The sequence below is a fragment of the Bos indicus x Bos taurus genome, chromosome 1, assembly GCF_003369695.1.
Source record: "Bos indicus x Bos taurus breed Angus x Brahman F1 hybrid chromosome 1, Bos_hybrid_MaternalHap_v2.0, whole genome shotgun sequence".
In the NCBI taxonomy this organism is placed as follows: Eukaryota; Metazoa; Chordata; class Mammalia; order Artiodactyla; family Bovidae; genus Bos; species Bos indicus x Bos taurus.
Window position 1 is genome coordinate 372,572 of NC_040076.1, and position 22,788 is coordinate 395,359.

Genomic DNA, 22,788 nt, shown 5'->3' on the forward strand with positions numbered 1-22,788 from the left:
CCTGAACAGACTAAGACGTTATGAAACGTTTTAACTCGTATATTGAAGGAGAGACAAATGGGCAGTCCTAACGTAGGATGTCTGATGCCATCCTCAAATGCCATTTCTCCTGTGGGAAAAGCTTAACTCTACCATCTCCCATGGTGGTGGTGGGGTTGTCAGGAGGAGTCATATACCATTGGGACTACTGTCCATTGCTTCCCTCAATATAACTGTTTTCTACAGAATTAATTGAGGCTCCAGGCTGACTTCCAGCTATGTAGAGGTTAGTTATTGTCCGTGAGGAGCTCTTACTCTTACTTCTTTCCTCTTCCAACACAGATGATCTTGTAGGAATAAGAATCTGGTCCATTGAGTCACTGCTTCCCTGGTGGCTCAGACGGTAAAGAATCTGCCTGCAATGTGGGAGTTCTGGGTTTGATCTCTGGGTTGGGAAGATCTCCTGGAGGAGGGCATGGCAACCCACTCCAGTACTCTTGCCTGGAGAATCCCATGAACAGAGGTGCCTGGGAGGCTACAGTCCCTGGGGTCACAAAGAGTAGGACATGACTGAGCGATTAAGCACACATCTGTCCATTGAGTCACGGGTTGGATTCTGGATTGGTGTCTTATGGATCTTTAAGACCTTATGGATCTTTAGCCTTCATTCCCTCAGAAGCTGGGCTGCCACACTGGCTGAAGTCCTGGCCATTTCACTTCAAGGCACGACCAAAGCCTTCCCAGGGTCTTCTGGTTCCCTGAGACCATGCTGCTCATGGCCTCTTCCTCCTGAGTCCCTGCCTCACGCCAGCTGGATTTCTGCCCTGTCACAAGAAGCATGCATGAATTTAATTGTCCTAACTGAAGATCTGGGGATCACAGGAAGATTTGGTTGTCACGGGATGTGAGGCCTTGGAATTTTCTCCCTTCCCCACTCCCCACTTTTCTCCTTATCTTTCCTTCCCAAATTCCCTAAAACTCTTCCTTTCAGTCAGAGAAGACTTTGGCTGAGTTCTTAAGTTCTTAAGTTCTAAGACTTAAACTTGCAGAAAGCCTGGTTAATAAGATGCTTGCAGAACAAAGAGCCTTCCATTTTACAGCAGTTTTGCTTATCAACTTATTGTAAATATAATATGTATGACATATGTACGATGATATGTATATTATATCCATGCTATTTCATATATATGATGTTTTGACTATACAAAATATTTATACTTATAAATAATCTTTTTTTTCTTACTACATGAAGAATAATAAAGGCAATTGGGAGATAAAAGGAACTGCCTAATTTAGAAATAAAGATTTAACTGTGGAGTTTAGGTCTCTTCAGAGTCACTCATTGACTTATGAAAAGCTCTTTGGAACTTCTGAATCTATTTCTCAGGTGTAGGGTGTTCAGAATCTGAAAGTAGGAATGAGGTTAATCATGAGACCATGTAGCTGTAGGAAAATCCAAGCAATGTGGCTTTGGCTTTTCAGATGTTGAAGGCTTTCCTAAGAGCATCGTTAAAACATAAGAGATGGAAAGGGAGAGCAGAAAAGTTTATTAGATCACACAGAATTTCCAAGGTAAACTCTGCGACAGTAAAGTTCGATTTCTGTGCCATTGAGTGTAAAGGAACTACTCAGAAAATGCAAAAACGTAGGCTGAGTACTCATGGCAATTGATGGCAATCATTCTAAGAAGGCCATGTCTGGAGCGCGCTTTGTGCCTGCAAAGCTTCCACCTGGTCGGTGCGCAGGGCTCCGGAAGAGGGCTGGGCCGCCTCTCCCCACACTGACTTTTCGGCCGCGGACCTCCGCGCTGGCGCAAACACCGAGTTCGGCCCGGGGACTCCCGGTCCAGCGCCGACTGCGCGGTCTCCCCAGCACCTCGCGACCCTGGACGGCTTCCCGCCTCCGCCCCTCCCGCTGCAGCCCACGCCCCAGCCACGGGCGGGCAGGAGGCGGCGGTGGCCGGCCCTCCCCGTGCCCTTTTAAAAGCCTCCCAAGCGAGGCCCCGCACGGGGATCCCGGAGGAGGAGGGAGCAGCACGCTGAGCTTCCGCAGCAGTGCGCGGAGCCGAGCGCCCCGGGTTGCCCCTCCCACTGGTGGGGCCTGGCACTTCGGGTTCCCAGACGCTCTCGCTGCTGCTGTGGGGCTCCCCGCTTCCCCCGGCCATGCGCCCCGGGTAGCGCGCCTGGGGCGCGGAGCCCACTTGGCGGCTCCCGCCGCTCGCCCTCGCCGCCGGCATGCTGCACCCGCTGCTGCTCGCAGCGCTCTGCCTGGCCGGCGGGCTAGAAGTCGCCTGCGGCTGCCAGCTGCCCTCCGAGTGGAGACCCCTGAGCGAGGGCTGCCCAGCGGAGCTGGCCGAGATCATCGTGTACGCCAAGGTGCTGGCGCTGCAAGGAGATGCACAGCCTGTACAGCTACCTGCCCGGGCAGTATGAGGCCAGCGACGCGGGGCTCTTCTACTCCGCTGAGATCGAGATGCTGTGCGACCAGGCATGAGCAGCATGCTCGAGGTGCCCGGGGGCTCCAGGCTCAACCTCACCGGCCTGGGCTACTTCTCCAGTCACTCCCACACCGTGGTCCAGTATTACTCCTATTTCTTCTTCCTCAGGTGAGCCTGCCAACTCTCGCCCATACCATCCCTTTGGCCACTTGGCATGGCCAGCAGAGGTACCTTTATCCCCAGCAGGCTCTGGAACTCCTCCAGAATCCTGTCTGGGTGATGTTAAGTGATGTTCCCCTGGTCTCCTTCCCATTTTCTGCTCTTTGGTGCTCCTTATGTTGAGTCTACAGAGATCTTGGGTGCCTCTGGCTAACACTGTTGGAAAAACAGGGATGGCTCCCGTGCTTGACCAGGGAAGAGTGTTTCAGGCCAAAGCTCAAGGTGGTTTCCAGCAACAAACAGCCCATTTTCAATAGCAGAGGTTTATGTGGGGGGTAATGGGGGAAGAAGGCCCTGGTCACAGCGCTCTGAGGAGTATGAAGGGCAATCGGACAGGAGCCCTCTCTGGTTGAGTTCCATGCAAGTTGGTCTGTGGTGCAGATGAGATGCCTGTGGATAAGAGTTCAGGTGATGGCATCTCCTGGAGTTTGAAATAAGAAAGTGGAACCCTAATTGAGGTGGAATCCTTATAGAGGAAGAAAGCTATATTTTAAAGTGGATGCCGTGGGAGTTGTTTGGGATGGACAGTGGTCAAAACCAATCCAAACACCTTTGGAATCAGATGGTTGTTGGAATTCTGGGTCCATTCTTCCTGTCATTTTGAGCAAGTTACTGACCTTGTCAAGAACCTCAAGAGCCTCACCTTCATAATGTGCCAAACAAGGTTGGTTGAGATTAAATCCTAGTAACTGATGCAGAACACCTGGTGCAGGTTAGATGAGAAATGTGTAGTTACTCAATCCTGCACACCTGCTTAAATGCCAAGATGGGACTGGTGTGGACAGCCCAGCTGTCCTCTTGTTTCACTCAGATTCGCTCATATCAGCTGCCAGCAGACCTCAATGCCAGGCTCCTCCAAATAGCAAAAGTTTATAGAGGAAGGGCCTGGGGGAGGGGGCATTAAGGGATTGGGAAGGTGCTCACAGGGCTTTGAAGAACAGAGAGGTGAATTAGACCAGGCCTTGTCTGTTGGGAGACTCCTGGAATCTTGTGAAGTTCCATGAAAGTTTGTCGTGTGGTCACAACGAAATGCATGTAGACAAGGGTTCAGGTTATGGGCTCAACTGAAGTTTGCAATAGAAAACAGCAGGTGGAACCCTAATGCATTGGTTCTCTCCAGTTTGAGGAAGAGGCTGATACAGAGGAACTGGGAAGAACCTCAAAATGGAATCTAACAGATAGTGATTGGACAATAAGTCCCATCTTCCCAGTATGTGGCATAGCATTAAGGATATTTGGAATGGCCATGACCTTGGTCTGCAGACTAAGTTTGAGCTCTTGAGATTTCACATCACTGAGAAAGAAGACAGAAGGTTCCACAGAGGGGTATCCGTAAGCTTGCGGTAACACGTTTTCCATATTAAAGCCAGAATATCTAAGTTTAGAATACATGGCGTGCTTTGTGTTGGCTTGAGTGGTTTAGCCAGATTAAGTTGAATTAAAAAAATGCTGGAGAAGTACAGTTTCTAAATAAAACTGGCAAGGAATGAGATAGTACCTTCTTGATATGGAGAAACTTAGATTTTTACATGTCTTTATTTAGGGAAACCAGCTCTAAAACTATTCAACAAGAAAACTTTATTTTCCAAAGTAAAAAGAGCCACAGTACTTAAGAAGACATTATTTTCTTTTCCAATTTTATAATGAAATACAGTTTTGTCCACTGGCTCTCTGGTGGTCAGCCAGCTCTTTCCTCTTTTTCTCTGACATATTTATAAAACGTTAGGGCAGAGATACAGAGTCAAATGGTAGTCTGACAAGATTTCTATTTCACAGGGCTGTGTTGCCCTGATGTGTGTTAACAACCACATATAAATCATTCCTCTGTTATTCTGGGCCCCTCGGAGAGAAGAACAGATTCTGGTCAGTGTCACAGGAGAAAGTGGCAGTGGAGACTCCCTGGTGAGCCCCCAAATGCCTACTTTGGGCTGGAGTGCCGCTTCCATCTCTCCTTTTCCTTCTCTTGACTTCTCTATCTTGCCAACAGGTACTTTATGCAGGGTTCTGTAAAAATGTTAAGTTTTATACTGTGCTTACTCTGCGCCAAATGCTTTACATATTTTTTTTAAAATGCACTCCTTACACCACCATTAAACAAAGAAGAATGCTGTTGTCATCCTTGTTTTATAGATTGTACATTTAAGCTTAGAGAATTTAAGAAATTCATTGTGTGTCAAACAGGAGATAAGTAGCAGTCATAGGACTTGAATCCTGGGTCATTGCAATTGGCTTTCCTTTGCCCAGGAAACAAGGAGCACTCCACTAGGAGAAGGAAGGCAGCTTGGGAGATACACAAATGTTCACCTGCACCCACCCCCCAATTCATGTGCTTTGAAAAACTTAAGGAGAGACACGTGCAGTGTGAGGTAGAGAAACAATCAGAGAGAGTGACTCCTCTAATCTGAGCCATGTAGATGTGTAATTGGAAGCTGCATGTAAATCAGTGAAGATAGAATATGCCCTCACACTGCAGAAAAATATCTCACAATGGTTTAAAGACTGAAACGTAAGACATGACACCATAAAACTCCTAGAAGAGAGCATGGGAAAAATGTTCTCTGACATAAATTAGACCTTTGTTTTCTTACCTTTGGTCAATCTCCCAAGGTAGTAGAAATAAAACCAAATATGAACAAAGGGGACCTGATCAAACTTACAAGCTTCTGCACAGCAAAGAAAACTGTAAAAAAAAAAAAAAGAAAAGAAAAAGAAAAAAGACAACCTAAAGAATGGGAGAAAATATTTGCAAATGATGCAATAGACCAGGGCTTAATTTCAAATATACAGACCATACAATTCAACAACAACAACAACAAAAAAACCCAATCAAAAAATGGGCAGAAAACCTTAATAGGTCTTCTTTTCCAAAGAAGACATGCAGATGGCCACTAGACACATAAAAATATACTCAGCGTCACTAATTCTTAGATAAATGCAAATCAAAGCTGCAGCCAGGTACCATCTCCTATCAGGCAGAATGGCTATCAAAAACAGAACAAATAGCAAATGTTGGGGAGAGTGTGGAGAAAAGGGAACCCTCCTACACTGTTGGTGGGAATGTAAGTTGGGGTAGCCACTATGGAAAACAGTATGGGGGATCCTCAGAAAACTCATAGGACCACCATATGATCCAGAGTCCCCCTCGTCCGGGGATATGCCCCGGACAAAACTGTAATTCAGGAACATACATGCACCCCCATGTTCATAGCAGCACTATTCCCAACAGCCAAGATATGGAAACAGCCTAAATGTCCCTTGATAGTTGAATGATTAAAGAAAATGTGGTACATATATATGAATATTACTCAGCCATAACAAGAAAGAATGAATGCCATTTGCAGCAACATGGATGGAACTAGGGATAATTATACTAAGCAGAGTAAGTCACAAAGAGAAGAATAAATACTATATCACTTATATGTGGAATGTAAAATATGGCACGAATGAACCTATTTACAAAACAGAAACAGACTCATGAATACAGAGAATAAACTTGTGGTTGCCAAGGGCGATGGAGGGAGGGAGATGGACGGACTGGGTGTTTGGGATTGGCAGATGCAAACTGTTACATTTGGAAAAAACAACAAGGTCCTACCTTAGCACAGGGAACCATATCCAATCTCCTGGGATAAACCATAATGGAAAAGATATTTTAAAATGTATGTATATGTATAACTGAGTCACTTTACAGCAGAAATTAGCACAACATTGTAATTAAACTCTACTTAAAAAATAAAAAAGACGTTGTATAACTGGGAACACTGTCACAGTCTTCTGTTGACTCTCGATTCAAGACGGTACACCCCATGGGTGTCCAGTCTACAGCTCTTACCTCCTTTTTTCCCATTAGGATGGATGAGAACTATAACCTCTTGCCTCATGGAGTCAATTTCCAAGATGCCATCTTTCCAGACACTCAAGAGAACAGAAGGATGTTTTCTAGCCTTTTCCAGTTTTCAAACTGTTCACAAGGGCAGCAGCTGGCAACTTTCTCCAGTGACTGGGAGGTCCAAAAAGACACTAGGGTAAGAATTGGCTATACCCTGTGCTACAGCAAAATAATAAGATAGCTATGACTCATATGAATGTTGAGAGCAAGGGAGTCAAGAGTCCTCTTCCAAAGTCCAGATCAAGAAGTATTTTTTCACCCTCTCCACAGCCCTCCCAGAAGTTGACAAGCACTGCTCATAAACTCTGGGGTCCTCAGGCTGTACTGTGTGGTATGAGGTTCCTCACAAAGTGAGGGGACAAGATGGGCTGAAGGTTGGCATGCTGTGCCTCAGTTTCCTCTTCTGTAAATTGGAAGCCATTGTAACATCTGTATCTTGGGGTGGATGCAACATGATTTAACTATGTAGGGAATGTGAGGTGTTTGAGAGTAAGCACTCAATACACTGAGCTGTTATGACTACTTCTGTTGTTGATTTCAAATACTTATGCATGTTTTTACTTGGCCCTGCTGGGTCTTAGTTGTGGCATATGGGATCTTCAGTCTTCCTTACAGCATGCAGGATCTTCAGTTGTAGCATGCAAACCCTTAGTGGCAGGATCTAGTTCCCATGGAACAGAAGGATCCGGATCACTCTAGGCATGAAGATAGAAAAGGCATCTTTCAGTCTGAGGCAGATGCCTGAGTTGTGGGGATATTTCGAGGACTATCGCTTTCTCTGTGCAGTGGCATTGTTGCAACTGAGCCAGGGGAGCAGGGAGGCCATGGCCCATCGCTCCCAGTCTCCCACCAAGGTGTTTATAGGACCATGTGACAGACCACAGGAGACAGTTCTGATGTGGGTTAATGAACCAATGTGCATGTATTAGGTGGTTTCCTTCTTTCCCCCATCTGTGGTGCCCTTGGTGGGGGCGCTGTCTTTCTCTTGTCTGGTGGGTGGGCCTAGGGGAGTGGCCTTGTTCTTCCAAACCTCCTGCCCAGGGCTCCATGGCACCTGGAGGCTTTCTTCATGTTCTTTGCACAGAAATTGTTCTCATCGTGGGCAAGTACATCCGACTGCAGAAAAGTGTTGATTCTTCCTTTCCATACATTATCCAGGGTTCCTTCCTTAGGCCTGCCCTACTGACAGTTCCCAACTCCCTGACCCCTCTTCAAGATTTGCCAAAATTTTCTGAGTGCTTGTTATATATTTCACTCCCCACATGGATCTAAGCACCTTTCTTTCCCCCTGCCCCAACTCTTTTTTTTTTTTTTTTCCTACCCGACTCTTAATCTGTGCCAGCGCCCACTCCACACTGAACTGGACTCACCAAGTATAAACCTGAATATCCCCAGCCTGGGTCAGACCGTAGCATGTTCATATTAAATCTTCTTAGTCTTGGTCCTGTGGTTCTCCATTTTGTGGGATTTTTGCTTCATGTACTAAATCCTTGGTAATAGTACATTGAGGTCAAGAGATCTGATATTGATCCAAAAATACCTCACAGCTGAGCCCCAAACTCTTTAGATATATAACTGATTAGCCCTGTGGTCACACAATGAAGCTATTAACATTTTACTGCAATTAGATTTTCCATCATTCAAAACAAATAGAACAATGGGACTGTGGAGAATTGTTTTAATGTGAAGGCAGTCCTATTTTGGGTGGTCAGATGTTGATCTTGGGGAGAATTCCTTTTCCCTTTCATCATCCTGATCTCTTAGATAACAGAGGGTGGGTATGTATGTTTGCACAGAGTCAGAAGCTTTTGGGGAAAGAGAATTAATTGTTCCAGGTTGCTGAGCTGCTGCAGAGCCAAATTGAGGTGTTGATGGACTTTGTATGTATCACATCTTGGCTCCTTCTGCCCACTTTGAAAGGTACCACATCAGAGCTGAGTTAAATTAGCTAGTTCATTTGAGAATTTAGGTTTAAAATAAAACTAAGGTGCTAGCATTTATATTTTATGATAGTCCTTGAGAAAATTTTACTTTCTCTGCAGTGATTAAAATAGGTGTGAATTGAAGGTGTCAGAATTAGATGAAGAGTTATGGACAGTTACTTGTTCCTTTCTTGAAAAAAACAACAAAACTAAACTAAAACTAAAAATTATCTGCCTTAAAAAAAAAGTCAAAAACTTATATTCAGTTGCACTGGATCTTTGTTGCCATGAGGGCTTTTCTCTAGTTATGGCAAGCAAGGGCTACTCTTTGTTGCAATGCACAGGCTTCTTATTGCAGGAGTTTCCCTCTTCGCAGAGCATAGGCTCTGAGCACATGGGCTTCAGTAGTTGTGGGTTGTGGGCTCACTAGTTTTGGCACACGGGCCTAGTTGATCTGCAGCTTGTGGAGTCTTCCTGGACCAGGGATAGAACAAATGCCCCTGCTCTGGCAGATGGATTCCTATCCACTGTGCCACCAGGGAAGTCCTCTCTGCTTTTTCTGTGTGAAGGTGAGTATCCTGCTTTCTCTCCTATGCAGGGTAAATAAATCATGTTACGACACAAACAGTCTGTTTTTCCTAAGGTGATGGGTCTTCCATCTTAGACGGGGTCAGAGGAGCTTGTTTGGGTCACCTTTTTATTCCAGTTAGACTCTTGCTAATGGGAACATGTGAATCCTTCATTTGTTCTGAGACCATTATGAATGGCCCTGGACGGTGCACATTACACAATTTCCCTATATCACATGCTGTGTCTTAGATGACAATGAATTCAGGGGGCACACTGATGAATTCTCATCATTTCCACTGTTGCTGCTGCTCTTCTCTAAGTCCCCAGTCAGCTCGAGCAGTGTGTTTAGGTCGTGGTCGTGAAGGGTGCATCTCCTCCTTCTCATTCTCTTGCAGCATCACATGAATCTGGGACTCTAGGGTCAGTCTGGAGGTTAAGAAATGGAACCAGAGGAAAATCTGATGTAGGGAAACTTTTTGTTATACATACCCAGGACAACCTGCAACTCCGTCCTCAGCAGCCAAATCCTCTCATTCTCTAATTCCGTCCTTAGACATCCCACCACTCCCCCCTCCCCCCACCCCCCCCCCCCCCCCCGCCCCTTGCTTCAGTCAGTGGAAACATAAGCTTGCTTTCAAAAGTTGCCAGGGAATCAGCAGCACTCCTAACTGTTCAGCATCTCTCTGGTTCAGTATCATGGTGTTAATGGGGCCTCCGGGGATGTCTTTGGCAAGTTAGAGCATCCATCCCATTTTCTGGCAGGGTTCTCTCCACGCCAGCCAAGAACATTTTCCTTTCCTTTTTCTTCCCTGTTGGGTGAGTGTAACAATCAAAACAAAAGTTGGCTGTTTTCCTCTCTCAGCAAGTCCTGTCCCCCGGGACCGCAACCTAGACTGACCCACACATACATCAATCTGACCTAGAGTGCCATGGGACTGACATAAAATCTGTGGAAGACCTCCTGTCATCTTTCTTTTATGCCTTTTTAGAGTTGGAAAGGATGGTGAGGGAGGTGCCATCCTCATCAGGCAATCAGGATTGGCTGTGTCGTTTTCAGAGGCGTGATCTCAGACAGAACCCTTAATTTCCCAAAACTTCAAATTTCTCCTTCCCTGATAGCTCAGTTGGTAAAAAATCTGCTTGCAATGCAGGAGACCCCAGTTTGATTCCTGGGTCAGGAAGATCTGCTGGAGAAGGGATAGGCTACCCACTCGAGTATTCTTGGGCTTCCCTTGTGGCTCAATGAGTAAAGAATCCCCCTGCAGTGCAATAGACCTGGGTTCTATCCTTGGGTTGGCAAATCCCCTGGAGAAGGGAAAGGCTATCCTCTCCAGTATCCTGGCCTGGAGAATTCCATGAACTCTGTAGTCCATGGTGTCACAAAGAGTCGGACACCACTGAGTGACTTTCACTTTCAAAACATATAAACTGTCTCAGGTTGTCCTAAGGACCCAGTTAGATCATAGGTTTGAAAGCACTTTGTCAGTTGTAAAGAGTGATGGAGGGGTTTATGACTATAAATGGATAGTTAGAAAGTATGGCTTTAAAAGTTTAAGATGATGGAACTTTTAAAAAGCGTCCTGTGTCTTCCCAGGGCAGTGGCAGTGGAAGCAATGGTGACAGGGTAGGTGGTGGAGAGGGGAACAGATGATGGGGAAGCTCTCATGTGTGTGGTAACTCATTCAACAGAATTTACTGGGTTCTGGTCACAGAGCACTTAAAAATTCATTTACTGAGTTATAAACCATGTTCATGTGGGTTCCCAAATCTGAAAGTATAAAATGGTAGTCAGTAGAGTTTTTTTCTCCCACCTCTGACACCCATCCACCCAGTTCCCACCTACCCTCCAAACGAATAACCACTGTTAATAGTTTCTTGTAAGCTTCCAATGAGTACTCTCCCCCAACAAACAGTTCAGTCAAGATTCACTGTCTTCTTTAAGGGCATGGCAGCCCACTCCTATATTCCTGCCTGGAGAATCCCATGGACAGAGGAGCCTGACAGCCTTCAGTCCATGGAGTTACAAAGAGTCGTGCCAGGAGCCAGCACGGGTGATCCCACCCATGACAAGTTCATGTGGAAGAGATCTGATGAGCAAGGTGGATCAGGACTCGAGGGACCCCCTGGATCTGCTTGAGCATCTACCCCAAAACCAGCATCTGTCTGTCTTACTATTTTGTGCCTTTCACCAACTCTTCTGACATTAACAGGGGGCTATCCCCGACCACCTTTCTCTGGAAAAAGTCAACTTAGGGCTTTAGTTAATAAGTCTCCTGGGCATAATAGAAGTGTTTCAATTCAAACCCCTCTGATGGCTTTCTAGCTTGCCTGACAGGTTTATCCAGACTCTTGCAGCTACGCATATGATTGTTCACAGCCTCCCAACCGTGAGAGACACAGGAAGCCTAAAACATTCTAAAAATATAGAGCCTTTCAAAGAGTTAAAAACTATTAGAGTAGTGCTGGTGTAAGATTTCATTGTTGAAGCAATGCTTGCTGCCAAGTGCCCATATCCCTTATCCATTGTGCACCTGGGAGTGCATTGGTTAACATAGTTGGAATGTAAGAAAAACAAGTAGTAGCCTTGGAATTAACCACATCAGACCTTTGAGCTAATTGGTTCTTTCTTTGTTGTAACTCACTGCACCTTTGCTCCGTGAGAATGTAATTCTGTTTAGCACTTTCTGAGGCTGACATAGATTAGAAATATAAAGAAAAAACACTTCAAGGGAAAATAGGTTTTCTGGTTGAGTAGCCTTTATCAAAAAAGGGTCATAAAATCTCCACAGGCCTCCAAGGCCAGAAGATAATGTACACAACATTGTTTATGGGAAAGGTATGCAGAGAAAAATCCTGGTTTCGATAAAGACAAAACAGATGTAATGTTTGGGCTGACTCTGTATGACTTTGCATCTTTCATATCCCTCTATGTACAAGTCAAGGTATAAAAATTCTTTTTGAAAATAAAGTTATGGGCCTCGTTCACCGAAGCTTGGTCTCCCGTGTCATTCTTTCTTTCCTTTTCTTTCTTTCTCTCTCTGTTCTTCTTTCAGGATAACTCCTTGAGGGCACAGGGGCTCTCTGACTTCACTTTTTTTCCTGGGCTTCTAAGATCTGATCGGGAAGGTGCCCTGCATCTTCACCGGGGAGGGTGCGTCCTGTGTCCTCACCCCACCGAGAGGGCGCCTGCAGCCTCCGTGAACAGAGCAAGTTCCGTGTCAGGAGCTTTATTGGCTTTCTGTGTAAACCAAGGAAGATCAAGCCTCTTTCTCTCCCTTTACTTTCCTTATCACTGACGCCATCATCCTGAGGGATTCCCTGGATCCTGCTGGGGCTGGACCCCGGCAGAGTCAGACACGACTGTGTGACTAACACACACTTTTGGTACCAGTGGCACTGCAATGTGCACACGTGGTTGTGCCCTGCTTTGTTCACAAGTGGGTACATGTAAGTAGACATGTAAGTTGCTATATCTAGACATGTACATTGGTTTAAACAGCTGTGTCGTATTCCATTGTATTAATGCCTTACTATGTATTTAATCAAGTTCCCTGTTGATAGGTAGTTACACTGTTTCCAGTCCATGGATATTACATGGAATGTGGACATGTATGACATTATATCAGTACACACCTCATTTTGTGGAATTGTTGAGTCCAGTCTTTAGCAAGTGACTGTTGAGTGACTGCCATGAGGCAGCTTCTGTGTTAGATACCAGAGTTTCAATGTTGAGAAAAATTTTAGAATATAATAATAATATATTTATAAAAATATAAATTTTAGAGTATAATTATTGTTAATAGTTTATCTAAAAGCTTATATCATATTTACATTTTTTAGTTTTTTTTTGTTATTGTTTAGAGGTACTTTCTTGTTGACAAGCTTGTGACAGATACAACAATATAGCAATTTTTAACTTATAATAAACCTAGGCACTATGAAAATTTTGTGCTTAATGTTAGTGACTTTTAGACATGTCTATAGTAGAGTAGCAAAAAAAAAAAAAATACTAGATATTTAATATTGACTATTTCCCAGTTCACGTGAATCTGAAATTAATTTAGGTCAAAGTTTTCTTATATTTACAACTGTTTGATTTGTAAGGGCTTCCTTTCCTTAAGACCATTTAAATAAGAACTCAGAACTTGAGCAATATTATCAAAAAACAGAAGACTCACACTGAGACATACATAAATCCAGACAGACAGACAAAGGATCTTCTAGTTTTCCACCTGAGATTTAAAATATTTATTTGAACAGCTTGTTTTTTTTTTTGGGGGGGGGGGGGTGGGTGGCGGTGGGGGGAGGGGGGTGGTGGCAAGAATACTGGAGTGGGTTGCCATTCCCTTCTCCAGGAGATCTTCCCAACCCAGGGATTGGACCCAGGTCTCCCACATTGTAGGCAGACACTAGGGAAGTTGTTGAATTCTGTGGCAAGGATTAACTTCAAGCGTTGCCCTAGGCAGGCCTTTGTAACAAGCTAATTGTTTTTAATTGCATATGCAAAAGAACCAGCTTTACAGTTTCCAAGAAAAAAGAAGTTTCCTTGTAACCAATTTTGTCTGGTTCTGTAGAATATCATGGCAGTCCTAGGTCAGGTCATCTTTCCTTTCTGTAGTCATAGTTTTATCCCTGAATCATAGACAGATCAGCTGATAAAAAGCTTGGCTTGTCTCTGTGGGGTGGATTTGCTTGTCCTTGTGTTTCATCTGGGGCAATAGTGAGGCCCGCGGGCCTCTCCTGGAAGTGGGCGTGGGGGCGTGGCACATCGGGAGCGCGTCCGGGGCAGGGGGTCCCAGTTGTGCTCTCAGGGGTCTCCATTGCGTCTGGGAACGCCCATTTCTTGCGCTCCTGGGTTCCCAGTGATCAGCATCCAGTGAGCGGAGCGGAGGGGTGTGGACCACAAGTAAGGAAACTGGGACTCAGTGGAGGAGGGAACCACGTATTCTGCCCTCTCTGTTGGCACAGTCTCAGAGCCCCCTAACCTGGCGGTCACGGAAAGGCCTCACCTTTGGGGTCAAGGCCTTTACCGCTTTACCCTGTCGCATAAAGCTCAGACCCGCGCGGGTTTTCCCAAGCAGCCTAGTGCCTGCTGGAAGTCCAAGGGATTTATCCTTCCTGGTGATTTCACCTGTGGGGACTTCATAACCCTTACTCTGGCTGGCTGGCCCAGCCCTGCTTCTGCCACTTTGCAGCCCAGTGGGCCCTTGACCACCTGCTGCGATGGGAAAGGGAAGGGTCCACCAGTTGCACCCTAGATATTTAGTAGGGTGCATGGATTTAAATACCTGGTGGCCACCCAGGCAGAAAAGAAGGGAGGAGGGCACCTTGCTGCCCTTTCATGGTGGAATCTGTGGCTGTCCTGCTGCGAGGGGTCCTTTCCATGGGAACCCTGTGCAATAAGTTTGGTGTTTTGGAACTGAATAATTAGAACGTGTAAAAAATTTAAGTTATGTGGTGATTTAATTAAAAAAAAAAATACAACCAAGCTCCAAGTTTTTTGCAAATTGAGGTCTAAAAATTTGAAGGCCTATTTTCCTTCCACTGTGGCATTCTATGAAGAAATGTGTGGGTTTTTTTTTTTTTTTTTTTTTTTAAGAAAAGAGTCAGAAAAGTGAGGGAAACAGAAAACCCAGAGTTGCCCCTGTAGTTTGGCAAAGGCCTTAGGAGGTCACTTGTAAATGCTGCTGGCTGTTGGGAGGCAGTCTCTTCCTGTGGCTGATGGGCACAGAGCTCTGCAGACTTGTCCTTTGCATGGATGTTCTTGGTGAAATCCAGCTCGGAGCCATCTCCTGATGTGTAAGAATTTCCCAGACTAGAGCCCTAGGCAGATCCCGCAGGGCCAGGGGCTCCTTCCTTCATTGTATCTGTCTGTTTGACTGAAAACCAGCAATGACATATTTTTCTTTCAATCTGGTCTCTCATCCAGGCCTTGGAGTAATATTTCCCCTCCCCCTCAATTGACTTGGGTTCCAGGGATAAATTATAATCAGTTGTCCATGATTTTGCAGATGAGGAAACTGAGAGCCAGAAAGGGTGGAGGACTGTCCAAGGGAGAATGGGATATCCTTCCAGGAACTCTGGCTCCTGGGTTTTTAATGAGCTTCCCACCCAGCATGGTATTAATTGGCAAGTGTTGACATTGAGAATAAACTATTGGTGGAAATGTAAAAGGCTTTTTTAAAGAATGTGCCTACCAGCTGTGCATCTCATGGAGTATTTTCACTGTACTCCCCAACCCTTGGAAAGTGCTGGGCACAGGGCAGATGCTTCATCATTTTTATTGAATAAGTTCAATTTCAATAATTATATCCATAGTGTCGGCAACACTATGAGGTATATTAGAACAGTGATTGTCACAGTTGGTACTTCACAGTTCAGTAAAGAAAGAAAACATTTTATTAGGAAGACTGTAAAAGAATTGCTAAGTTTTCAGTTTATCCCACAGGGATATTTAAAAAAATGAAACAAATCTCTCCCTCCATCACCAAGGCTATCGGAGGTCTGTTGAGGAACCCACGCAAGGGAGGTTCTACCTCTTTGGACACCCCTGCTTCAGCATCTCCCTAAGCCAGCAACCTGGGACAGTCAAGTACACTTGAAGTTCCTTCCTGGACCTCGGGAGTTCTTTTTGGAAGACAATCTTTTGACAGACAGGGGTGGGGGAAGCTTTTGGGATGTTTCAAGTGCAGTCCATTTATTGTGCACTCTATTTCTATTTTTTTTCCCTGGTGGCTCCGTTGGTAAAGAGTCTGCCCACAGTGTGGGAGACCCGGGTTCAATCAGTGGGTGGGGAAGATCTCCTGGAGAAGGAAATGACAGCCCACTCCAGTATTCTTGCCTGAAGAATTCAATGGACTGAGAAGCCTGGTGGGCTACAAAGGGTTGGACACATCTGAGTGACCAAACACTTATTTCTAGTATTATTTCATCAGCTCCACTTCAGATCATCAGGCATTAGATCCTAGAGGTTGGGGGCCCCTGCTTTAGTTCCCTCTTTCATCTTCTACACAGCTCCAGCCTGCTTCCTCCCCTCTTCCACCTGCAGAACTACCTGCCGGGCTTCTCTGAGTGTGACTAAGAGTCTCCTTGCCTCACTTCCTTTCCTCTGAGTCCCTTCTCCTAACTGGGTTTCCCTGATCTCCGTTTAGGCACTTTTGCCCCAGGTGGTGCTAGTGGTAAAGAACCTACCTGCCAATGCAGGAATCCGATCCCTGGGTTGGTAAGATTCCCTGGAGGAGGGCACGGCAACCCACTCCAGTATTCTTGCCTGGAGAATTCCCATGGACAGAGGAGCCTGGCAGGCTCTGACAGTCAGACGTGACTGAAGCGACTTAGCACAGCATACCAGAGGACCTTAGCACTGCAGACTCACGTGATTGTTCTGGCTCTTTGGAGTCCCTTGTCATTCCACGTGTATGTTAGGGTCAGCTTGTGTATTGCTTCCTAAAGGCCCTGAGAGGGTAACAGGCAGGAAGGCCTGGGTTCTCCAGACAGAGGGAATAGGCTGCAAGTGTCAGACGTTTTTTTCTCTCTCTCTCAAGCAGCCAGAGGAAACAAACTAGTGTTACATTTTTTTCCCCTTCTCGATACAAATTTAAAAGGAGGTTTCTCTGAAAATTCTGTGTTGCAATGATGACTTCTGGCTCCACCTGAACTTAACTTTTCTCAAACCTTGAGCTAAGCAATGCATTTTTTCGTAAGGAAATGTTTGTCTTAAGCTATGTTAATATACTACGTATTTCCGCTAAACTCTGGCTTCAGGTCAGTTCCCCTAAAGGCTCAGAACTGACTTGACAAACCAGTATGTCTTACTCATACCTTGTTCTCCTAATCTATGTTAATGAAATGATATATTTGCCTGGAAATCTGCCTTTCTTCAAGATTCATGTCAATCATTTTATGGCCCAGGATGACTCACCTGCTGCCAATGTTATCTCAATGCATGTTGTGGGTGACAGGCCTGGTGCCATTCTCTGAGACATTGCCTTTCTTTCCTTAGCAGACTGCTAGTGGCTGTATAACATCTGGCTAAAGACCAGCAGGGGGTACTCTTACTGCGCCCATCTGAAGTCTATGTCAGCAGCTTTCTCTATCTCTTTTATACTTTAATAAAACTTTATGACACAAAAGCTCTGAGTGATCAAGTCATATTTGATCTTCATTTCAGATTGAAGATACATTCCATGGTATTGCCATCTTAAGTCTTTCCATCACTATGGGACATCTGTACATGTATTCATGTTATTTTTTCAGCAACCGTGTATAATTCCCAGTGTGCCAGTCTTGTCATCCTCGTTACATCCATGGCAAAGTATTTTATTAATGTTGACATTATTGAAAGGGAATTTTTTTAAATTCCTTTTCAGATTATTATTTGCTAGTGTATACAGATAAAACTGTGTAATCATTCATTTTTATCAGTTTGGACAGCTTGATAGTTGTCTTTACTTTCTTTACTTTCTCATACTTTAATATTATCCTGGCTCATATATGTACTGCTTCACCCCTAATCTCAGTCATTTATTCAAAGAACTTCTGTCCTTTTATTTTTTTTAACATTGAATTATTTTTGATTATGCTGGGTCTTCGTTGCTAGATGTCTGGTTGTAGTGAGCAGAGGCTGCCCTCTAGTGGCCGTGCCCTGGCTTCTCATTGCAGCAGTTGCTCTGGTTGCAGAACTTGGGCTGTGTAGCATGCAAGTACTTCAGTAGTTGTACAGGGGCTTAGTTGCCCCTGGGCATGTAGAATCTTCTAGCACTAGGGAGTGAACCTGTGTTCCCTGCATTGGTAAGCATATCCTTTACCACAGGACCACGAGGGACAAATGTCCCTTTCATTAGAGAATGATATGCACAACATACATGTAGGAGCTAAATATGCTCAGCTGACAATACTCGGAAATATATACATGTATTCCAGTTTACCTTTGAACATATTCAGTTAAAGGTAATTTGTGATGATGTCTCCATGGATCTTGGAACCTTTCCTTTTGTTTCTCCGTAACTTCCCATTCCAATGGTAAGATACCTGGCGTCCACCACCTGTCATGTATAGAATTCAGTGCTTGTCCCATGTGGTTACTGAAAAAACTGTCAGACTGTCTTCCAAAGGGGGCTGTGCATGCATCCCACCAGTATCTTGAGTATGTTTCTGTAGGATAGTTTACTATCAGTATACCCTCCGTGGCCAGGTGTCTACTTCAATCTTTACCAATTATGAATGGGCTTTTTTGCTCTAGTGTTCTTGGACAATTTGAGTACAGATTCTTTGTCAGATATGCATTTTTAAGGAAAACAATTGTATTTATTTTTCGCTGTGTTGGGTCTTCGTGTGTGGGCTTTTCCCTAGTTCGGGTGAGCGTGGGCCATAACTAGTGGTGTGTGGGCTTCTCACTCCAGTGGCTCCTCTTGTTGTGGGGCACAGGCTCACGGGCTTCAGTGGTTGCAGTATGTGAGCTCGGCATTGTGTCTTCCAGGATCTAGAGCACAGGCTCAGTAGTTGTGGCACATGGGCTCCATAGCATGTGGATCTTAGCAGATCTTCCCATAGCAGGGATCACATCTGCATCTCCAGGACTGGCAAGCGGATTCTTTACCACAGAGCCACCAGGGAAGCCCTCAGGCATATTTTTGATTCTAGTTTTCCACACATGTACCTGGTGAGAAGGCCAGGATCAAGAGGCCTGGCCACTGGGAGTCCTCAGCCACAGTTCTGGCTGTGCCGTCGAAAGCTCTGGGGACTTCGGCGAGTGCCTCAGCTTCCCTGGGACTGTTTCCTCCCCTCAGAAATGCCCTGCTGTTGGACTGTAGCCCACCAAGCTCCTCTGTCCCTGGGATTTCTGAAGTCAGAATACTGGAAGGGGTGCCACTGCCTTCTCTACAAGGTAGCATTTGGAAGATATTTTCTCCTGGATTGTGGTTTTGATGAAGGAAGGAGGATCCCTTCCAGGGCTTGAGAATGGATTCTTGTCTGACACTTGGAAATGAATTGTCCGTGGTGAGGAGTGCCATCCAAGCGAGAGACTTCATTGGGAAGGGCTGCCGGGGCAGAGGGCAGGAGGGTGAGGGAAACGGAGAGAACTGCTCTGCCACGTGGCTCACCGTCTCAGGGTTTATGGTCATTGGGTTAGTTTCTGGTTTGTCTCTTGCCAGTCATTCTGAATTGGAATCCTTCCTGGGGGCACACGCATCACTCAGCCGAGGTGGATTCCAGCGAGGAGGATCCTGGGAAGTTGCTAGGACCTCTGGACTGCAGTCTCCCATCTCTTTTTGACCTCTCCAGAATCCTGGTTGGTGGTAGCTTGTTAGTCCCTTGTTCCTTACCAGGACCTCCCGTTGTAAGATGACTCCTGCAAGTGTTTTCTCTTCTCTGTTGCCTGGCAAGGGTGGGTGGTCAGTGGTTCATTTAATAGTGTGTCTTTTGGTTCTCTCGAATAAGGTCCTTCACAGAGTAAATGTATAAAATTGTAAAAGTCAATGTTTTAAATAATTTATATTCCTAATTTGGTAAGTTGGCTTTTTTTGTTGTGTGTTATAACTCATCACCAGACCAAAGGTCATGTAAATCTTTTGTTGTTTTCTAAAATTTTATAGTTTTTTAAATTGAATTACAGTGTTAGTTGCAAAGTTTGTGTTTCTGTTCATTTCATCTTTTTTTTTTTCAGTTATTTATTTTTAGTTGATTGATCATTGATTTACAATATTGGTTTGATTTGTCATACATCCACATGAATTAACCATAGGTGTACGTGTGTCCCCTCACTCTTGAATCTCCCTCCCACATCCCATCCATCCCCACCTCTCTAGGTTATTACAGAGCCCCAGTTTGAGTTCCCTGAGTCATAACAGCAAATTCCCACTGGTTTTCTATTTACAAATGTTGGTGTACATGCATCCATGCTGCTCTCTCCATTCATCTCACCCTCTCCCTCTTGTTCCCCACCCTTGTCCGTAAGTCTGTTCTCTATGTCTGCATCTCCGTTGCTGCTATGTGAACAGATTAATCAGACCCATCCTTCTCGATTTCATGTTTTTCTCTTTCTGACTGACTTCCCTGTTTAATACACTCTAGGTTCATCCCCTTCATTAGAACTGACTCAAATGTGTTCCTTTTTATGGCTGCATTTGATACAGGCTCTGATTGTTCCTTAGCCATGTTTTGAGGAGGGTCATGGAGCTATTCTGCTCCATTTCAGTTTGGGCTTCCAGTCTGAGTGCTCACAGCAGAGCTGCTTCTGGGTGAGCCCTCTGAGGTCTGTGAGTGCAGGGCTGCCCGCTCTTCTCTGGGGGCCCGCAGGGGGCGCCAAAACCCCCTCTGACCCGTGGGCACAGGACGCTTTGCCTTCAGACTGGGCTCAGTGACCAGCTGGCGGGAGCTTTGTCTCCTCAGGGCCCTCAGGGCTCGGGCTCCTGGGTAACGGGGCTGCGTCCCAGCTGAGAGGAGCGGGGTTGCCTCAGTGCCCACCAGCAGGGAGGCGCTGCAAGAGGGGAAAATGAGGACAAAGTAGACGTGTCCTGTGTCCAGCTGAGCGCTGACCGGAGGTCCATCTCAGAGGACTCGGGGGGAAAGAGCTCCATGTGCAAAATGGTGGGTTTTCAGTTCGATTTCTGTTAGATGATCCAGAGGATGACCTTCACTGATGTTCTTCCGAGTAGATGGCCAGTTTTCCTGTCACTGTTTCTTAAGAAGACTGTCCTTTCCTCTTCACTCGTTCCTGGTTTGATTTTCATGAACTGACCACGTACATGTGGGTTCATTCCTGGGCTCTCTATTCTTTCCTGGAGTCCATGTGTCTGTGTTCCTGCCAGTTCCTCACTGTGGTGGTTACTACAGGTCCGTGATGTAGTTTGAAGTTGGAGAGGAAGATGCCTCCAGCTGTGTTCTTCTTTCTCAGAGTCTTCTTGGCCATTTAAGGTCCTGTTCAATATTAGCAGCCTAATATTAGGAATATTTCTATTTCTGTGAAAAAGGCCATTGAATATTATTTTGTGATTGCAGTCAGTGTATTTGTTGATGGCTTTGGTTGGAATGGACATTTTAATTCCTCATTGTTCCAGTGTGTGAGCGTGGAATAGTTTTCTGTTTATTTGTGTTTTCTTTGGTTTCTTTATCAGTGCTTTCTAGTTTTTTGACTTCTGGTCTTTTATGTCCTTGATTAAGTTTGTTGCTAGATGTTTTATTCTTTTTGATGCAATTATAAGTGGGACTTTCTTAATTTTTGTTTCTGATTGTTATTAGTGTATAGAAACGCAAGTGATTTTTGTATATTTATTGGGATTGTAAGTTGTAGTATTTTATATGATTGGAAATTGATTGGAAATTGTTCAACTTTACTGAATGTAGTCTAACAACTTTTTGTGAAGTTGAAAGGTTGTTGTTGAATCACGTGAAGACACCAGGATTCTTGGCCCTCGGAGGAGAAGAATTCAATCTGGGGCCAGAGATGAGGCTTGATCGCTCAGAGCTTTTGTGTAATAAAGTTTTACTGAAATATAAAGGAGATAGAGAAAGCTTCTGACATGGGCATCAGAAGGGGGCAGAAAGGGTACCCCCTTGCTAGTGTTAGCAATGAAGTTACATACTCTCCAATGAATCCAAAGAATGTCAGGAGGTTGTAAAGACCTCACCAGACCTACTCCCATAATTTACATTTTAAGATAACAGAATTAGCCAGAAGGTTTAATTCAGAGACTGTCCTCAGGCAGGATACATTATTGTTATATAATCCTAAGAAATGTAGAGAAGAAAAAAAAAATGTTTGTCCTTTCTTCCTCCTTGAGAATTCCAGACCCCTCTCTCCTTGGGGACCCCTAGACTTATCAACCTGCCTAAGAAATGACTCTCTCAAAGTTATGGGGAAAATTTTATTTGTAAAATCTGTTTCTCCTGCAATAGGTCATCCAGAGGACCCAAGGCATGGTGGTTACTAATAGACTTCCCACAGTACTTCTTCATTCCATGTGGACTCCTTCGAGGGCAGTGAGCATCACAGCATCCCTTGAACTTCGTCTGGGTAAGTCTTGACCTCTATAGGAAAGTTTCATGCCTGTCTAATCTGATTTTCTTTTATGGTATTGACTTGTTTGTTTTGAAACATAATTTACTTTCCAGGAATTTAAAATGTACAGAAAACTCCTAGCAATGGGGAAAGGGCTCGCATTTGCCACATCATCTAAAATACTCTATATACTTTATCCAAAATGGGTGCGTTCTCCTGAAAAAACCTGCACATAATCCCAAAATCAGGAAATCATATGGTTTCTACAGTATAATGTAATCCACAGCCCCACCTTCCTTTCAGCAATTGTTCAATTGTATGAATATATCTTTTCTTCTCATCCTTTTTTTTTTTTTGGAACACATGTATACCTGTGGCAGATTCATGTTGATATATGGCAAAACCAATACAATATTGTAAAGTTAAAAAATTAAATAATTTTTTTTTAAAGAGTGTTACTGAGATTTTCAGTGATTTGCACAAACTTGATGGATTTAAAGTAGACATGGTGAATATGGGATTGGCGTGACCTTTTCTATATGGATATTTTTCACTAAAGATGGTTTTAATGTTTTTTCATGATACTCGGGGTTCCATTCGAATCGGTGCAGGGGCATCAGGCCTTATCTCAAGTGGATGGGGAAATCGGTGCCTTTGGGGTTGTGGTACGACCCACGAGGGTTTCTGTTGAGTTTCAATGTGAGACCGGCCTCCTCTTGAGGAGCAACGGGAACGTCGGGATTCCTTTCCAGACAAAGCAGGGGAATCGACC

The 22,788-nt window shown here is 44.7% G+C and overlaps 1 long non-coding RNA gene and 1 pseudogene across 1 annotated transcript; one reads left to right on the top strand and one right to left on the bottom strand.

The window, feature by feature from the left end:
- Positions 1 to 1,778: 1,778 nt before the first annotated feature.
- LOC113899109 overlaps positions 1,779 to 22,788 on the top strand; it is a 43,073-nt pseudogene continuing 22,063 nt past the window's right edge.
- On the bottom strand, positions 4,153 to 6,556 carry LOC113877264. The gene is made up of 2 exons (XR_003507340.1): positions 6,468 to 6,556; positions 4,153 to 4,639 (listed from the first exon to the last, which is right to left on the bottom strand). It is a non-coding gene; the product is annotated as an uncharacterized LOC113877264 (long non-coding RNA).